This window comes from Salmo trutta, chromosome 22 (genome assembly GCF_901001165.1).
Source record: "Salmo trutta chromosome 22, fSalTru1.1, whole genome shotgun sequence".
Lineage (NCBI taxonomy): Eukaryota > Metazoa > Chordata > Actinopteri > Salmoniformes > Salmonidae > Salmo > Salmo trutta.
The window spans coordinates 8,709,901-8,730,524 of NC_042978.1; the positions used below are offsets into that span (position 1 = coordinate 8,709,901).

General features: G+C 41.5%; 1 protein-coding gene across 3 annotated transcripts in view; it reads right to left on the reverse strand.

Moving 5' to 3' along the window:
- Positions 1-20,624, reverse strand: part of LOC115158003 (zinc finger protein GLIS1) — a 122,778-nt gene that overhangs the window by 78,993 nt on the left and 23,161 nt on the right. The window contains exon 1 of one of the 3 annotated variants that reach the window (XM_029706445.1): positions 18,990-19,135. The exons of the other annotated variants lie outside the window; for them this stretch is intronic. The gene's annotated coding sequence lies outside the window, so the exon portion shown is untranslated. Of the gene's footprint in view, positions 1-18,989; positions 19,136-20,624 lie in introns of those variants that run through there. 3 annotated transcript variants of the gene reach the window in all.

Here is a 20,624-nt window from a genome sequence, read left to right on the forward strand (position 1 = left end):
AAAGTTTGTTGTACAAACACTGAATTTCCCTGCATGGTGTAATGAATATTCAAACATTTCCAAACTCTGTGTAAAGTCTGTTGTCCAATCACTGCATTCCTCTGAATGGTGTAACGACTAGTCCAAAAAAGATAAACTCTGTGTAAAGTCTGTTGTCCAATCACTGCATTCCTCTGCGTGGTGCAATGACAATTCAAACATTTCCAAACTCTGAGTAAAGTCAATTGTCCAATCTCTGCATTCCCTGCATGGTGTAATGACTAGTCAAAATCTCCAAACTCTGTGTAAAGTCTGTTGTCCAATCACTGCATTCCCCTGCATGGTGTAATGAATAGTCAAACATCTCCACTCTGTCTAAAGTTTACTGTACAATCAATGCATTCCCTGCATGGCTTAATGACTAGACAATATCACCAAACTCTGTGTAAAGTTTGTTGTCCAATAATTCCATTCCCCTGCACGGTGTAATGACTCGTCAAACATCTCAAAACTCTATGTAAAGTTTGTTGTCCAATCACTGCATTCCCCTGCATGGTGCAATGAATATTCAAACATTTCCCAACTCTGTGTAAAGTCTGTTGTCCAATCACTGCATTCCCCTGCATGGTGTAATGACAAGTTAAAAATCTCAACTCTGCGTAAAGTCTGTTGTCCAATCACTGCATTCCCCTGCATGGTGTAATGAATATTCAAACATTTCCAAACTCTGTGTAAAGTCTGTTGTCCAATCTCTGCATTCCCTGCATGGTGTAATGACTAGTCAAACATCTCCAAACTCTGAGTAAAGTTAATTGTCCAATCAATGCATTCCCTGCATGGCTTAATGACTAGACAAAATCTCAAAAACTCTGTGTAAAGTTTGTTGTACAAACACTGAATTCCCCTGCATGGTGTAATGAATATTCAAACATTTCCAAACTCTGTGTAAAGTCTGTTGTCCAATCACTGCATTCCCCTGCATGGTGTAATGAATATTCAAACATTTCCAAACTCTGTGTAAAGTCTGTTGTCCAATCACTGCATTCCCCTGCATGGTGTAATGACAAGTTAAAAATCTCCAAACTCTGTGTAAAGTCTGTTGTCCGATCACTGCATTCCTCAGCATGGTGCAATGACTGGTCAAACATCTCAAAACTCTGTGTAAAGTCTGTTGTCCAATAACTGCATTGCTCCGCATGGTGTAATGAATAGTCAAACATCTGCAAACTCTGTGTAACGTCTGTTGTCCAATCACTGCATTCTCCTGCGAGGTGTAATGACTAATCAAAAATAGACAAACTCTGTGTAAAGTCTGTTGTCCAATCACTGCATTCCTCTGCATGGTGCAATGAATATTCAAACATTTCCAAATTCTGTGTAAAGTCTTGTCTAATCACTGCATTCCCCTGCATGGTGTAATGAATAGTCAAACATCTCCACTCTGTCTAAAGTTTGCTGTCCAATCAATGCATACCCTGCATGGCTTAATGACTAGACAAACATCTCCAAACTCTGTGTAAAGTCTGTTGTCCAATAATTGCATTCCCCTGCATGGTGTAATGAATAGTCAAACATCTACAAATTCTGTGTAAAGTCTGTTGTTCAATCACTGCATTCCCCTGCATGGTGCAATGAATATTCAAACATTTCCAAACTCTGTGTAAAGTATGTTGGCCATTCACTGCATTCCCCTGCATGGTGTAATGAATAGTCAAACATATACAAAATCTGTGTAAAGTCTGTTGTCCAATCACTGCATTCCCCTGCAAGGTGTAATGAATAGTCAAAAACAGACACACTGTGTGTAAAGTCTGCTGTCCAATCACTGCATTCCCCTGCACGGTGTAATGAATAGTCAAACATCTCCAAACTCTGTGTAAAGTCTGTTGTCCAATCACCTCATTCCCCTGCATGGTGTAATGAATAGTCAAACATCTCAAAACTCTGTGTAAAGTTTGTTGTCCAAAAATTGCATTCCCCTGCACTGTGTAATGACTAGTTAAAAATCTCCCAACTCTGTGTGATGTCTGTTGTCCAATCACTGCATTCCTCTGCATGGTGCAATGAATATTCAAACATTTCCAAACTCTGTGTAAAGTCTGTTGTCTAATCACTGCATTCCCCTGCATGGTGTAATGCATAGTCAAACATCTCCACTCTGTCTAAAGTTTGCTGTCCAATCAATGCATTCCCTGCATGGCTTAATGACTAGACAAACATCTCCAAACTCTGTGTAAAGTCTGTTGTCCAATCACTGCGTTCCCCTGCAAGGTGTAATGAATAGTCAAAAATAGACAAATTGTGTGTAAAGTCTGTTGTCCAATCACTGCATTCCCCTGCATGGTGTAATGAATAGTCAAACATCTACAAATTCTGTGTAAAGTCTGTTGTCCAATCTTTGCATTCCCTGCATGGTGTAATGACTAGTCAAAAATCTGCAAACTTTCTGTAAAGTCTGTTGTCCAATCACTGCATTCCCTGCATGGTGTAATGACTAGTCAAACATTTCCAAACTCTGAGTAAAGTTAATTGTCCAATCAATGCATTCCCTGCATGGCTTAATGACTAGACAAAAAACTCAAAAACTCTGTGTAAAGTTTGTTGTACAAACACTGAATTTCCCTGCATGGTGTAATGAATATTCAAACATTTCCAAACTCTGTGTAAAGTCTGTTGTCCAATCACTGCATTCCTCTGAATGGTGTAACGACTAGTCCAAAAAAGATAAACTCTGTGTAAAGTCTGTTGTCCAATCACTGCATTCCTCTGCGTGGTGCAATGACAATTCAAACATTTCCAAACTCTGAGTAAAGTCAATTGTCCAATCTCTGCATTCCCTGCATGGTGTAATGACTAGTCAAAATCTCCAAACTCTGTGTAAAGTCTGTTGTCCAATCACTGCATTCCCCTGCATGGTGTAATGAATAGTCAAACATCTCCACTCTGTCTAAAGTTTACTGTACAATCAATGCATTCCCTGCATGGCTTAATGACTAGACAATATCACCAAACTCTGTGTAAAGTTTGTTGTCCAATAATTCCATTCCCCTGCACGGTGTAATGACTCGTCAAACATCTCAAAACTCTATGTAAAGTTTGTTGTCCAATCACTGCATTCCCCTGCATGGTGCAATGAATATTCAAACATTTCCCAACTCTGTGTAAAGTCTGTTGTCCAATCACTGCATTCCCCTGCATGGTGTAATGACAAGTTAAAAATCTCAACTCTGCGTAAAGTCTGTTGTCCAATCACTGCATTCCCCTGCATGGTGTAATGAATATTCAAACATTTCCAAACTCTGTGTAAAGTCTGTTGTCCAATCTCTGCATTCCCTGCATGGTGTAATGACTAGTCAAACATCTCCAAACTCTGAGTAAAGTTAATTGTCCAATCAATGCATTCCCTGCATGGCTTAATGACTAGACAAAATCTCAAAAACTCTGTGTAAAGTTTGTTGTACAAACACTGAATTCCCCTGCATGGTGTAATGAATATTCAAACATTTCCAAACTCTGTGTAAAGTCTGTTGTCCAATCACTGCATTCCCCTGCATGGTGTAATGAATATTCAAACATTTCCAAACTCTGTGTAAAGTCTGTTGTCCAATCACTGCATTCCCCTGCATGGTGTAATGACAAGTTAAAAATCTCCAAACTCTGTGTAAAGTCTGTTGTCCGATCACTGCATTCCTCAGCATGGTGCAATGACTGGTCAAACATCTCAAAACTCTGTGTAAAGTCTGTTGTCCAATAACTGCATTGCTCCGCATGGTGTAATGAATAGTCAAACATCTGCAAACTCTGTGTAACGTCTGTTGTCCAATCACTGCATTCTCCTGCGAGGTGTAATGACTAATCAAAAATAGACAAACTCTGTGTAAAGTCTGTTGTCCAATCACTGCATTCCTCTGCATGGTGCAATGAATATTCAAACATTTCCAAATTCTGTGTAAAGTCTTGTCTAATCACTGCATTCCCCTGCATGGTGTAATGAATAGTCAAACATCTCCACTCTGTCTAAAGTTTGCTGTCCAATCAATGCATACCCTGCATGGCTTAATGACTAGACAAACATCTCCAAACTCTGTGTAAAGTCTGTTGTCCAATAATTGCATTCCCCTGCATGGTGTAATGAATAGTCAAACATCTACAAATTCTGTGTAAAGTCTGTTGTTCAATCACTGCATTCCCCTGCATGGTGCAATGAATATTCAAACATTTCCAAACTCTGTGTAAAGTATGTTGGCCATTCACTGCATTCCCCTGCATGGTGTAATGAATAGTCAAACATATACAAAATCTGTGTAAAGTCTGTTGTCCAATCACTGCATTCCCCTGCAAGGTGTAATGAATAGTCAAAAACAGACACACTGTGTGTAAAGTCTGCTGTCCAATCACTGCATTCCCCTGCACGGTGTAATGAATAGTCAAACATCTCCAAACTCTGTGTAAAGTCTGTTGTCCAATCACCTCATTCCCCTGCATGGTGTAATGAATAGTCAAACATCTCAAAACTCTGTGTAAAGTTTGTTGTCCAAAAATTGCATTCCCCTGCACTGTGTAATGACTAGTTAAAAATCTCCCAACTCTGTGTGATGTCTGTTGTCCAATCACTGCATTCCTCTGCATGGTGCAATGAATATTCAAACATTTCCAAACTCTGTGTAAAGTCTGTTGTCTAATCACTGCATTCCCCTGCATGGTGTAATGCATAGTCAAACATCTCCACTCTGTCTAAAGTTTGCTGTCCAATCAATGCATTCCCTGCATGGCTTAATGACTAGACAAACATCTCCAAACTCTGTGTAAAGTCTGTTGTCCAATCACTGCGTTCCCCTGCAAGGTGTAATGAATAGTCAAAAATAGACAAATTGTGTGTAAAGTCTGTTGTCCAATCACTGCATTCCCCTGCATGGTGTAATTAATAGTCAAACATCTACAAATTCTGTGTAAAGTCTGTTGTCCAATCTCTGCATTCCCTGCATGGTGTAATGACTAGTCAAAAATCTGCAAACTTTCTGTAAAGTCTGTTGTCCAATCACTGCATTCCCTGCATGGTGTAATGACTAGTCAAACATCTCCAAACTCTGAGTAAAGTTAATTGTCCAATCAATGCATTCCCTGCATGGCTTAATGACTAGACAAAAAACTCAAAAACTCTGTGTAAAGTTTGTTGTACAAACACTGAATTTCCCTGCATGGTGTAATGAATATTCAAACATTTCCAAACTCTGTGTAAAGTCTGTTGTCCAATCACTGCATTCCCCTGCATGGTGTAATGAATAGTCAAAAATCTCAAAACACTGTGTAAAGTTTGTTGTCCCATCACTGCATTCCTCTGCGTGGTGCAATGACAAGTCAAACATTTCCAAACTCTGAGTAAAGTCAATTGTCCAATCTCTGCATTCCCTGCATGGTGTAATGACTAGTCAAAATCTCCAAACTCTGTGTAAAGTCTGTTGTCCAATCACTGCATTCCCCTGCATGGTGTAATGAATAGTCAAACATCTCCACTCTGTCTAAAGTTTACTGTACAATCAATGCATTCCCTGCATGGCTTAATGACTAGACAATATCACCAAACTCTGTGTAAAGTTTGTTGTCCAATAATTCCATTCCCCTGCACGGTGTAATGACTCGTCAAACATCTCAAAACTCTATGTAAAGTTTGTTGTCCAATCACTGCATTCCCCTGCATGGTGCAATGAATATTCAAACATTTCCCAACTCTGTGTAAAGTCTGTTGTCCAATCACTGCATTCCCCTGCATGGTGTAATGACAAGTTAAAAATCTCAACTCTGCGTAAAGTCTGTTGTCCAATCACTGCATTCCCCTGCATGGTGTAATGACTAGACAAAAATCACCAAACTCTGTGTAACGTTTGTTCTCCAATAATTGCATTCTCCTGTACGGTGTAATGACTAGTTAATAATCTCCCAACTGTGTCAAGTCTGTTGACTAATCACTGCATTCACCTGCATGGTGTAATTAATATTCAAACATTTCCAAACTCTATGTAAAGTCTGTTGTCCAATCACTGCCTTCCCCTGCATGGTGTAATGAATATTCAAACATTTCCAAACTCTGTGTAAAGTCTGTTGTCCAATCTCTGCATTCCCTGCATGGTGTAATGACTAGTCAAACATCTCCAAACTCTGAGTAAAGTTAATTGTCCAATCAATGCATTCCCTGCATGGCTTAATGACTAGACAAAATCTCAAAAACTCTGTGTAAAGTTTGTTGTACAAACACTGAATTTCCCTGCATGGTGTAATGAATATTCAAACATTTCCAAACTCTGTGTAAAGTCTGTTGTCCAATCACTGCATTCCTCTGCGTGGTGCAATGACAATTCAAACATTTCCAAACTCTGTGTAAAGTCTGTTGTCCAATCACTGCATTCCCCTGCATGGTGTAATGAATATTCAAACATTTCCAAACTCTGTGTAAAGTCTGTTGTCCAATCACTGCATTCCCCTGCATGGTGTAATGACAAGTTAAAAATCTCCAAACTCTGTGTAAAGTCTGTTGTCCGATCACTGCATTCCTCAGCATGGTGCAATGACTGGTCAAACATCTCAAAACTCTGTGTAAAGTCTGTTGTCCAATAACTGCATTGCTCCGCATGGTGTAATGAATAGTCAAACATCTGCAAACTCTGTGTAACGTCTGTTGTCCAATCACTGCATTCTCCTGCGAGGTGTAATGACTAATCAAAAATAGACAAACTCTGTGTAAAGTCTGTTGTCCAATCACTGCATTCCTCTGCATGGTGTAACGACTAGTCCAAAAAAGATAAACTCTGTGTAAAGTCTGTTGTCCAATCACTGCATTCCCCTGCATGGTGTAATGAATAGTCAAAAATCTCAAAACACTGTGTAAAGTTTGTTGTCCCATCACTGCATTCCTCTGCGTGGTGCAATGACAATTCAAACATTTCCAAACTCTGAGTAAAGTCAATTGTCCAATCTCTGCATTCCCTGCATGGTGTAATGACTAGTCAAAATCTCCAAACTCTGTGTAAAGTCTGTTGTCCAATCACTGCATTCCCCTGCATGGTGTAATGAATAGTCAAACATCTCCACTCTGTCTAAAGTTTACTGTACAATCAATGCATTCCCTGCATGGCTTAATGACTAGACAATATCACCAAACTCTGTGTAAAGTTTGTTGTCCAATAATTCCATTCCCCTGCACGGTGTAATGACTCGTCAAACATCTCAAAACTCTATGTAAAGTTTGTTGTCCAATCACTGCATTCCCCTGCATGGTGCAATGAATATTCAAACATTTCCCAACTCTGTGTAAAGTCTGTTGTCCAATCACTGCATTCCCCTGCATGGTGTAATGACAAGTTAAAAATCTCAACTCTGCGTAAAGTCTGTTGTCCAATCACTGCATTCCCCTGCATGGTGTAATGACTAGACAAAAATCACCAAACTCTGTGTAACGTTTGTTCTCCAATAATTGCATTCTCCTGTACGGTGTAATGACTAGTTAATAATCTCCCAACTGTGTCAAGTCTGTTGACTAATCACTGCATTCACCTGCATGGTGTAATTAATATTCAAACATTTCCAAACTCTATGTAAAGTCTGTTGTCCAATCACTGCCTTCCACTGCATGGTGTAATGAATATTCAAACATTTCCAAACTCTGTGTAAAGTCTGTTGTCCAATCTCTGCATTCCCTGCATGGTGTAATGACTAGTCAAACATCTCCAAACTCTGAGTAAAGTTAATTGTCCAATCAATGCATTCCCTGCATGGCTTAATGACTAGACAAAATCTCAAAAACTCTGTGTAAAGTTTGTTGTACAAACACTGAATTCCCCTGCATGGTGTAATGAATATTCAAACATTTCCAAACTCTGTGTAAAGTCTGTTGTCCAATCACTGCATTCCCCTGCATGGTGTAATGAATATTCAAACATTTCCAAACTCTGTGTAAAGTCTGTTGTCCAATCACTGCATTCCCCTGCATGGTGTAATGAATATTCAAACATTTCCAAACTCTGTGTAAAGTCTGTTGTCCAATCACTGCATTCCCCTGCATGGTGTAATGACAAGTTAAAAATCTCCAAACTCTGTGTAAAGTCTGTTGTCCGATCACTGCATTCCTCAGCATGGTGCAATGACTGGTCAAACATCTCAAAACTCTGTGTAAAGTCTGTTGTCCAATAACTGCATTGCTCCGCATGGTGTAATGAATAGTCAAACATCTGCAAACTCTGTGTAACGTCTGTTGTCCAATCACTGCATTCTCCTGCGAGGTGTAATGACTAATCAAAAATAGACAAACTCTGTGTAAAGTCTGTTGTCCAATCACTGCATTCCCCTGCAAGGTTTAATGAATAGTCAAACATCTCAAAACTCTGTGTAAAGTCTGTTGTCCAATAATTGCATTTCCCTGCACTGTGTAATGACTAGTTAAAAATCTCCCAACTCTGTGTGAAGTCTTTTGTCTAATCACTGCATTCCTCTGCATGGTGCAATGAATATTCAAACATTTCCAAACTCTGTGTAAAGTCTGTTGTCCAATCACTGCATTCCCCTTCATGGTGTAATGAATAGTCAAACAACTACAAATTCTGTGTAAAGTTTGTTTTCCAATCACTGCATTCCTCTGCATGGTGCAATGAATATTCAAACATTTCCAAACTCTGTGAAAAGTCTGTTGTCCAATCACTGCATTCTCCTGCGAGGTGTAATGACTAATCAAAAATAGACAAACTCTGTGTAAAGTCTGTTGTCCAATCACTGCATTCCTCTGCATGGTGTAACGACTAGTCCAAAAAAGATAAACTCTGTGTAAAGTCTGTTGTCCAATCACTGCATTCCCCTGCATGGTGTAATGAATAGTCAAAAATCTCAAAACACTGTGTAAAGTTTGTTGTCCCATCACTGCATTCCTCTGCGTGGTGCAATGACAAGTCAAACATTTCCAAACTCTGAGTAAAGTCAATTGTCCAATCTCTGCATTCCCTGCATGGTGTAATGACTAGTCAAAATCTCCAAACTCTGTGTAAAGTCTGTTGTCCAATCACTGCATTCCCCTGCATGGTGTAATGAATAGTCAAACATCTCCACTCTGTCTAAAGTTTACTGTACAATCAATGCATTCCCTGCATGGCTTAATGACTAGACAATATCACCAAACTCTGTGTAAAGTTTGTTGTCCAATAATTCCATTCCCCTGCACGGTGTAATGACTCGTCAAACATCTCAAAACTCTATGTAAAGTTTGTTGTCCAATCACTGCATTCCCCTGCATGGTGCAATGAATATTCAAACATTTCCCAACTCTGTGTAAAGTCTGTTGTCCAATCACTGCATTCCCCTGCATGGTGTAATGACAAGTTAAAAATCTCAACTCTGCGTAAAGTCTGTTGTCCAATCACTGCATTCCCCTGCATGGTGTAATGACTAGACAAAAATCACCAAACTCTGTGTAACGTTTGTTCTCCAATAATTGCATTCTCCTGTACGGTGTAATGACTAGTTAATAATCTCCCAACTGTGTCAAGTCTGTTGACTAATCACTGCATTCACCTGCATGGTGTAATTAATATTCAAACATTTCCAAACTCTATGTAAAGTCTGTTGTCCAATCACTGCCTTCCCCTGCATGGTGTAATGAATATTCAAACATTTCCAAACTCTGTGTAAAGTCTGTTGTCCAATCTCTGCATTCCCTGCATGGTGTAATGACTAGTCAAACATCTCCAAACTCTGAGTAAAGTTAATTGTCCAATCAATGCATTCCCTGCATGGCTTAATGACTAGACAAAATCTCAAAAACTCTGTGTAAAGTTTGTTGTACAAACACTGAATTCCCCTGCATGGTGTAATGAATATTCAAACATTTCCAAACTCTGTGTAAAGTCTGTTGTCCAATCACTGCATTCCCCTGCATGGTGTAATGAATATTCAAACATTTCCAAACTCTGTGTAAAGTCTGTTGTCCAATCACTGCATTCCCCTGCATGGTGTAATGAATATTCAAACATTTCCAAACTCTGTGTAAAGTCTGTTGTCCAATCACTGCATTCCCCTGCATGGTGTAATGAATATTCAAACATTTCCAAACTCTGTGTAAAGTCTGTTGTCCAATCACTGCATTCCCCTGCATGGTGTAATGACAAGTTAAAAATCTCCAAACTCTGTGTAAAGTCTGTTGTCCGATCACTGCATTCCTCAGCATGGTGCAATGACTGGTCAAACATCTCAAAACTCTGTGTAAAGTCTGTTGTCCAATAACTGCATTGCTCCGCATGGTGTAATGAATAGTCAAACATCTGCAAACTCTGTGTAACGTCTGTTGTCCAATCACTGCATTCTCCTGCGAGGTGTAATGACTAATCAAAAATAGACAAACTCTGTGTAAAGTCTGTTGTCCAATCACTGCATTCCTCTGCATGGTGTAACGACTAGTCCAAAAAAGATAAACTCTGTGTAAAGTCTGTTGTCCAATCACTGCATTCCCCTGCATGGTGTAATGAATAGTCAAAAATCTCAAAACACTGTGTAAAGTTTGTTGTCCCATCACTGCATTCCTCTGCGTGGTGCAATGACAAGTCAAACATTTCCAAACTCTGAGTAAAGTCAATTGTCCAATCTCTGCATTCCCTGCATGGTGTAATGACTAGTCAAAATCTCCAAACTCTGTGTAAAGTCTGTTGTCCAATCACTGCATTCCCCTGCATGGTGTAATGAATAGTCAAACATCTCCACTCTGTCTAAAGTTTACTGTACAATCAATGCATTCCCTGCATGGCTTAATGACTAGACAATATCACCAAACTCTGTGTAAAGTTTGTTGTCCAATAATTCCATTCCCCTGCACGGTGTAATGAATAGTCAAACATCAACAAAATCTGTGTGAAGTCTGTTGTCCAATCACTGCATTCCCCTGCATGGTGTAATGAATATTCAAACATTTCCCAACTCTGTGTAAAGTCTGTTGTCCAATCACTGCATTCCCCTGCATGGTGTAATGACAAGTTAAAAATCTCAACTCTGCGTAAAGTCTGTTGTCCAATCACTGCATTCCCCTGCATGGTGTAATGACTAGACAAAAATCACCAAACTCTGTGTAACGTTTGTTCTCCAATAATTGCATTCTCCTGTACGGTGTAATGACTAGTTAATAATCTCCCAACTGTGTCAAGTCTGTTGACTAATCACTGCATTCACCTGCATGGTGTAATTAATATTCAAACATTTCCAAACTCTATGTAAAGTCTGTTGTCCAATCACTGCCTTCCCCTGCATGGTGTAATGAATATTCAAACATTTCCAAACTCTGTGTAAAGTCTGTTGTCCAATCACTGCATTCCCCTGCATGGTGTAATGACAAGTTAAAAATCTCCAAACTCTGTGTAAAGTCTGTTGTCCGATCACTGCATTCCTCAGCATGGTGCAATGACTGGTCAAACATCTCAAAACTCTGTGTAAAGTCTGTTGTCCAATAACTGCATTGCTCCGCATGGTGTAATGAATAGTCAAACATCTGCAAACTCTGTGTAACGTCTGTTGTCCAATCACTGCATTCTCCTGCGAGGTGTAATGACTAATCAAAAATAGACAAACTCTGTGTAAAGTCTGTTGTCCAATCACTGCATTCCCCTGCAAGGTTTAATGAATAGTCAAACATCTCAAAACTCTGTGTAAAGTCTGTTGTCCAATAATTGCATTTCCCTGCACTGTGTAATGACTAGTTAAAAATCTCCCAACTCTGTGTGAAGTCTTTTGTCTAATCACTGCATTCCTCTGCATGGTGCAATGAATATTCAAACATTTCCAAACTCTGTGTAAAGTCTGTTGTCCAATCACTGCATTCCCCTTCATGGTGTAATGAATAGTCAAACAACTACAAATTCTGTGTAAAGTTTGTTTTCCAATCACTGCATTCCTCTGCATGGTGCAATGAATATTCAAACATTTCCAAACTCTGTGAAAAGTCTGTTGTCCAATCACTGCATTCTCCTGCGAGGTGTAATGACTAATCAAAAATAGACAAACTCTGTGTAAAGTCTGTTGTCCAATCACTGCATTCCTCTGCATGGTGTAACGACTAGTCCAAAAAAGATAAACTCTGTGTAAAGTCTGTTGTCCAATCACTGCATTCCCCTGCATGGTGTAATGAATAGTCAAAAATCTCAAAACACTGTGTAAAGTTTGTTGTCCCATCACTGCATTCCTCTGCGTGGTGCAATGACAAGTCAAACATTTCCAAACTCTGAGTAAAGTCAATTGTCCAATCTCTGCATTCCCTGCATGGTGTAATGACTAGTCAAAATCTCCAAACTCTGTGTAAAGTCTGTTGTCCAATCACTGCATTCCCCTGCATGGTGTAATGAATAGTCAAACATCTCCACTCTGTCTAAAGTTTACTGTACAATCAATGCATTCCCTGCATGGCTTAATGACTAGACAATATCACCAAACTCTGTGTAAAGTTTGTTGTCCAATAATTCCATTCCCCTGCACGGTGTAATGACTCGTCAAACATCTCAAAACTCTATGTAAAGTTTGTTGTCCAATCACTGCATTCCCCTGCATGGTGCAATGAATATTCAAACATTTCCCAACTCTGTGTAAAGTCTGTTGTCCAATCACTGCATTCCCCTGCATGGTGTAATGACAAGTTAAAAATCTCAACTCTGCGTAAAGTCTGTTGTCCAATCACTGCATTCCCCTGCATGGTGTAATGACTAGACAAAAATCACCAAACTCTGTGTAACGTTTGTTCTCCAATAATTGCATTCTCCTGTACGGTGTAATGACTAGTTAATAATCTCCCAACTGTGTCAAGTCTGTTGACTAATCACTGCATTCACCTGCATGGTGTAATTAATATTCAAACATTTCCAAACTCTATGTAAAGTCTGTTGTCCAATCACTGCCTTCCCCTGCATGGTGTAATGAATATTCAAACATTTCCAAACTCTGTGTAAAGTCTGTTGTCCAATCTCTGCATTCCCTGCATGGTGTAATGACTAGTCAAACATCTCCAAACTCTGAGTAAAGTTAATTGTCCAATCAATGCATTCCCTGCATGGCTTAATGACTAGACAAAATCTCAAAAACTCTGTGTAAAGTTTGTTGTACAAACACTGAATTCCCCTGCATGGTGTAATGAATATTCAAACATTTCCAAACTCTGTGTAAAGTCTGTTGTCCAATCACTGCATTCCCCTGCATGGTGTAATGAATATTCAAACATTTCCAAACTCTGTGTAAAGTCTGTTGTCCAATCACTGCATTCCCCTGCATGGTGTAATGAATATTCAAACATTTCCAAACTCTGTGTAAAGTCTGTTGTCCAATCACTGCATTCCCCTGCATGGTGTAATGACAAGTTAAAAATCTCCAAACTCTGTGTAAAGTCTGTTGTCCGATCACTGCATTCCTCAGCATGGTGCAATGACTGGTCAAACATCTCAAAACTCTGTGTAAAGTCTGTTGTCCAATAACTGCATTGCTCCGCATGGTGTAATGAATAGTCAAACATCTGCAAACTCTGTGTAACGTCTGTTGTCCAATCACTGCATTCTCCTGCGAGGTGTAATGACTAATCAAAAATAGACAAACTCTGTGTAAAGTCTGTTGTCCAATCACTGCATTCCCCTGCAAGGTTTAATGAATAGTCAAACATCTCAAAACTCTGTGTAAAGTCTGTTGTCCAATAATTGCATTTCCCTGCACTGTGTAATGACTAGTTAAAAATCTCCCAACTCTGTGTGAAGTCTTTTGTCTAATCACTGCATTCCTCTGCATGGTGCAATGAATATTCAAACATTTCCAAACTCTGTGTAAAGTCTGTTGTCCAATCACTGCATTCCCCTTCATGGTGTAATGAATAGTCAAACAACTACAAATTCTGTGTAAAGTTTGTTTTCCAATCACTGCATTCCTCTGCATGGTGCAATGAATATTCAAACATTTCCAAACTCTGTGAAAAGTCTGTTGTCCAATCACTGCATTCCCCTGCATGGTGTAATGAATAGTCAAACATCTACAAATTCTGTGTAAAGTCTGTTGTCCAATCACTGCATTCCCCTGCATGGTGTAATGAATAGTCAAACATCTACAAATTCTGTGTAAAGTCAATTGTCCAATCACTGCATTCCCCTGCAAGGTGTAATGACTAGTCAAAAATAGACTTTGATCTTTAGACTTTGATCTGAAGCCATTCTTGTGACTATTGTGACTTTGCCATTGTAATTGTTTGTAAGCTTGTGTAGTCTAAACTGAATCTATGATCGTATGCTATCCATTTGTTTTTTGTATGCTGTTCTTTGTATGCCATTTTTATATTTCAGAATTAACCAATGATATTAGGCCACACTTGGTCATGATTACAGACACCCGTGTGTCTTTTGACACTATATAAACAAGTCATCCCGCAGTGTTTGTGACGATACCCTGATGAAGACAGCTTGGCTGTCGAAACGTTGGATATATCATTTTTGCATCTGAGCTCCTAGAGTGTGCAGCTCTCCCTTATTTTCAAGCAATGAATATTCAAACATTTCCAAACACTGTGTAAAGTCTGTTGTCCAATCACTGCATTCTCCTGCATGGTGTAATGACTAGTCAAAAATAGACAAACTCTTTGTGAAGTCTGTTGTCCAATCACTGCATTCCCCTGCATGGTGTAATGAATAGTCAAATTGATAGGTTCTCTTTCCGTTACATGTCATCCAGAAAATGCTGGATCCCTTTTTACCCTAAAATACATGACAAGGCTTCCCTAACGGAGTTCTCCTTAGCAGTCTGTGGCCATTAGAATTGACTGCTAGTAGAGTCCAGAGTCAGATTGATATAACAGTGGTCAGATGAATGAATGGGTCCCCAGCATTACAGAGGAAACAGACACCAGCCTTTCTAAACAGAGCAGGGCTGACCGCAGTCTGAACACAAACAAACAGCCGGCAGTAAACACACCACCGCGCCCCCAGGCTCCAGTCCCCAGGCTCCAGTCCCCAGGCTCCAGTCCCCAGGCTCCAGTCCCCAGGCTCCAGTCCCCAGGCTCCAGCCCCCAGGCTCCAGTCCCCAGGCTCCAGTCCCAGGCTCCAGTCCCCAGGCTCCAGTCCCCAGGCTCCAGTCCCCAGGCTCCAGTCCCCAGGCTCCAGTCCCCAGGCTCCAGTCCCCAGGCTCCAGCCCCCAGGCTCCAGTCCCCAGGCTCCAGTCCCCAGGCTCCAGCCCCCAGGCTCCAGTCCCCAGGCTCCAGTCCCCAGGCTCCAGCCTGCAGCCCGCAGCCTTCAGCCCAACAATTGCATCCTCATCCCTACCACAACCCAATGAGTTCACCGCATGGCCGGAGAACACAAGGGGTCACTGTAAATCAAAGCCCACACACTGGAGAAAACAATACAAAAGGCTGCAGTTTCATACACACAGGCACGCACGCATGCACACACACAGGGACACACAATAATGTGCAAACACTGACACACACAAACCAGCAAGCAAAAGCAGACACACACACGCATGTGCAAGCGCTCACAGACAGTCACACACACACACACACAGACCTTATCCACCCCCCCCAACCCCAAGCCACACCCAAATTACATATCCATCAGTGCTCTTATAAACTGAGTGGCCAGTCCTGCTTAAACTCCATCACCAATGACAGGGCTCTCCTCTATCAGCACACAGCCAATCACTGTTCTCTGTTGTTTTCCTTTGTTGTAATTACAACTTTACACTTGTGCATGTCACCACCTGGTGGTCACACAATGCCACTGGTGGTGCCCAGTCGTCTCTCCACACAGGGGACATGTGGGTAGGTGTCATGTGACAAGGGTGAGATGTGTGTACTGTGTGTGTTCAGTGTGTAACCTGTCCATGTGGAGCTATACCAGATACACCAGACTGCTCCACATCTTCATCAACACAGCAGGCTCTACGTCCCAAATCGCACCCTATTCCTTATACAGTGCACCACTTTCGACCGGAGCGCTATGGGCTACGGGCCTTGGTCAAAAGTAGTGCACTACGTAGGGAATAGGGTGCCATTTTGGGATTTGCCCTAATATCAGTAGAAGTGTCCAGGTGAGTAACCGAAGCTCATACACCATTAGTTACTAATTGAAACTTGTGAAAGGCATGCAAGACACCTTAATAGTACCTCCATCTTCCATCTGTCTGTCAAGTCCACTGTCCCCAAAACCAGCTTCTCGTCGTAAGGATCTCCCTGAGTCTCGGTACTCAGATGGTCCACTCTAGGAAGCCATGTGTCCTCTTGCCAACACAAGGGAATGTAACCATTATCCCAAATCCAGGTTCAACCGTCCAGCTATCCTCGAACTGAATTACTTCAGTCAATGTGAATCTATCCAGCCATACAGTATCTAAACTCGAAAGGTCTTAGTCTTAGTAGCTAAGCTAAGTCAACCAAGGTCATGTCACTCACTACTCACAAACCAGGTCTCCATCTGTCTGCAGCCACAGCAGGATGTGTCTGCCTGGTGTCCTGACTGACTCCTGAGAGGATGTCTGTGTGTGTGTGTGTGTGTGTGTGTGTGTGTGTGTGTGTGTGTGTGTGTGTGTGTGTGTGTGTGTGTGTGTGTGTGTGTGTGTGTGTGTGTGTGTGTGTGTGTGTGTGTGATGGCACTGAGAGCCAGACATGACAGGAGCCGCTGGCCGGGTGACAGACGCCTTTACGAGGTGAGCGACACAGAGCCAGGACTAAGCCAAGCTAGGGTCCAACCTGGGTTCAAATACTACTTGACATCTTGCAAATACTTTTAGCGTTTGCGCTAGCCTGCTTAGATCTGGCAAACAGTAGGAGCTTGCCCTTTTAAGACTATTCCATTTGTTCGATTGGGCCAGGCAAGCTCAATTTAGCCCAGAAATGATTTCAAAATAGCATTTGAACCCAGGTTTGATCAGGACGCGGTTCAAAGCCAAACAAGAGGTCCGTCTGTTAGGGAAGGCAGCAGCAGTAAATAGTGACGGAGTGATGTAGTGATGGAGGAGTGTGTCGGGTCTGACCAGTGTCAAAAGCATCACCACACCCTGCTGCTTCACAAAAAAACAACACTTAACATTTCACTTTAAATTTGAATTTAATTTGAATAATAATATTTCCACTTGTTTCCACGTGGACAAACCATCTTGGATTTTACTGTTGGAGATCTCTTAAGAGATGATTTGAAATGTGTTTAGAATTTTAATGGTTGTGGGTGTGTGTGTGGGTGTGTGTGTGCGTGCGCGTGCGTGTGTGCGTCCCAACCACAGCCTTAGAATTGTAATGGCTGTGGGTGTGTGTGTGTGTCTGTGTCTCAGTGCGTGTGCACACATTCAAGTGTGAGCACATGCACATGTGTGCATTGCGGTATGTGTGTGTGTGTGTGTGTGTCCTTCTACAATCGCTCATGAGAATAACCACTGTATATAAATCTGCTGTGAAGAATAAACAAGACAAAGTTTGCGCAGAAACAGAGCTTTCCTCTAGAACAATAGGCCTCAGTCTCTCTCTGCGCCTGCTAAAACCATATAAAAACACTGTTGTATTCCCTGTGAAACTTATGTTAGATCTTATCCAGTTGTCAAACATCAGCATGTAGCTCTATTTGTCACAATTACTGTACTGACCTGCTGAAAACTGATCATTTTCTTTACATTTATTTTGTCTAACAAGGGTTGACTCATATTATGTTTTTCTAATGGTTTCCTTCACTTGTACCACAGATCCCAAGTGACAATTGTGAAGCACATGAGTAGTAGAGCTGCGTCTAAGCATTCCTATAGTATGACAACAGCGAGCAAAAAGTACCCCGTGGCAGATAATGCTTCCTCTTTGTCACACAGACCTGGGACTCTGAGCCCTCCGAAGCAGCGCATCCTGCTCTCGTCTCTCAATTCAGATTAACAGAGCTTCGTTAGCCGATCCCAAACCTCAGCCAACATCATGTTCACAGTTTGACTCAACTCAACTGGCTGATCGTGATAGTGTTCCAACGCAAGACAACGGCACGCTACAGTCCGCCCAGCCTCAGCCAATTCCTAATATTTACAAGCAAGCCCAAATCTGTGAGAATTCGATTGAACACAGATGGCAGGAAATTCCCCCGAAATGATATTGGCCAAACTCGACCGCAAAACATGAGAGTAACCCAGAGAGTAGTAGACGCGGCTGAGCACGTCGTATGGATCTTCTTTACGCTAGCCGCTCACTGCGTGTCTGCCATTGATTACCGTTTGACATGAGGGAAGATTTATAGGACTTCTGTAAAACAAGTAATCAATTTGCGGCAATTATTGTATATTTTTTAATGGTTTGAAAGGGGCGTAGGGAGAAATGAACGAATGTTTAGCTGACTGCGTGGAGGAAGAACGTGGAGTCAGGGGGAAATTCCCTCGCTGGTCCGACTGACCACGGTCCAAATGAGAGGTTGGATTTAAGTGGTGGTAATTATATTGCATTTAAATGGAATGCATTTGAAAAGTATTAGTTTGTTACCTACACAGCACATCAACCTTCTGTAATTCTCAGAGGGGATACTCGTTATTAAAAACCAGATGTTTACACGGCCAACGAGAGACGGAATCATATTTCACTTCCTATTGTTTTATGATTGTTTTAGTGGATGAGGAATAATGGAATGCGTCTTCCGATTAGGATACGTTCAAAGCATGCGTTGTAATTGCTTTGGCTTTGATGTTTCCGGCTAGGGTTGAGACAGAATCCCCAATGAGTAGGCTATATTGGGGTCATCAAGATGATTAGGGAAGGACTTTGCCCCATAATGTTTCTCTTTGGGGAGGAATGAGTCATTTTTTTTTAAATGCACAATTTGCTTTGACAGCAGAGGCAGAGAGGGGAAGCTTGTATTTTGATTTGATTATTGGTATTGTTTCATGTCGCCATTTTCCATGCCCTCGGGTTTCAGAGAGTACAGTAAACTGATCCGCAAACATAGGAAGTAAATCCCCCAGCCTATCCTCAAAACAAATGTCATCTCACAACTCAAGACAGATGTCACAGCCCTTACCCTATTCACGTCCATGTTGTGTGAGGGTACTGTTGGCCTACAGTCCAGTACAGCATACCCTCAGTTACACTGTCACAGTACAGTACCTGGACAATGCTTCTTCTCTATCTGCTCAGTCAATTCAGGAAATGGCCCAAAGGGCAAACACTTGGGTGATGTGGTTAAACGTCAATCGGCTGTTGTGAATCCAACCAATCGATATTATTCTCTTTTGGGAAGGCGGCCAAGAGGCCTGCTGGGGAAAAAAATGACAACGTTTTCTTCATGACTCTCCACTGTTGGGACCTCCCTAGTGGGACCGAAGGCGCAAGAGTATCATAAGTCTTAATAACGCCACAGAATAAATAAAAGAGTAACCCTGTGCTTTTCCACTGTGTAAACCTGTGTTGAGTTTCAAACCACACATACCTAAGGAAGTGAGAAATACGATTCTCCTCTTTTATTGTGGGGGGAGTTATTTCTCACCAAAGGTTTTTGCTCTGAATCTAAGCTCCTTATACACACACGCACATGCACATGCACACACAACACACACACACACACACTTACACACCCTGGCCTCCTCAGGCCCCTGCAGGTAACCTGAGAGAGACAGTCCAGCAGACATTATATATCATCAAACAGCGTCTCACAATACAGGCAGGAGTTGGATGAGGAGGAGGGGGAGGGGGCACCAGTCTGAGTCCAGCACTCATCTGACGGCACACTCAGGAAGGACCCATGATGGGCCACCACATGAGAAATGATGGCATGACTTAGGAACCCTGGTGTTTCTGGGGGTTGGCCAACGTGGGGCCAATAAAAAACCTTTTACGGTACCGAATGACACCTATGGAAACACATTCAATCTTGCATGGTGAGGGGTTAATATACAAGCTATTTATTCAGACAGCAGTCCAGTGCTCAGGGAAAGACAGGGCCACCATCAAAGAATTTACAAGCGAATATATTGTCACTGTGTAAACATTTGGATGTCCAGGCATTAAAGCCCTCTGTGTTTTCCCTTCTCTTGTTTAATGGCTGTAATAAGAAGCCTTTTATTATTACTTCTTGCGCTCACACCGCTCTTCCCAGCGGATGCGGCGTGAATCAGGTCCCAGTATGCTGAGATTAAACCCGGGCTGCGTCTCAATACGGCCTTAGCGCTCTTTTCAACATCCAATCTCCGCACCTATTTGTTAATCTGACAGGTCACAGAGAGAATTTCAATTGGTTTTGCCTGCCTGAATTGGTTCTCTCCTCCGTCCTCTTCTTGCCTGCTTTTGAAAAAAGTCAAAGGTAATTGAGACGCGGCGAGGAGCGAGAGAACGTGGAAACAAATGTGCTTGTATGAAATGAGCCTCTCCTCTATTTGTGCATCATTAGGCAAATTACGTTTACAGGGGTGGAAGTGGAATCCCAAAATAAATGTGTAAAGTCATAAAAAAAAACTAATTTAGCTAGTTGTGCAAGACATTTTATAGATAAAAGGAGATAATTAGCATATAATTTTTAAACGTGTGCATGCTTTTCTCCTTTGAGAAAACAACAGCTGATTCAAAGGGGCTGTGGCGGATTTTCAAAAACTTCCGCGCCAGGCACCAAAAGGATACTCATGAGTATCCTCAGCGAGAGGAGGCTATCGAGGAGCCTACA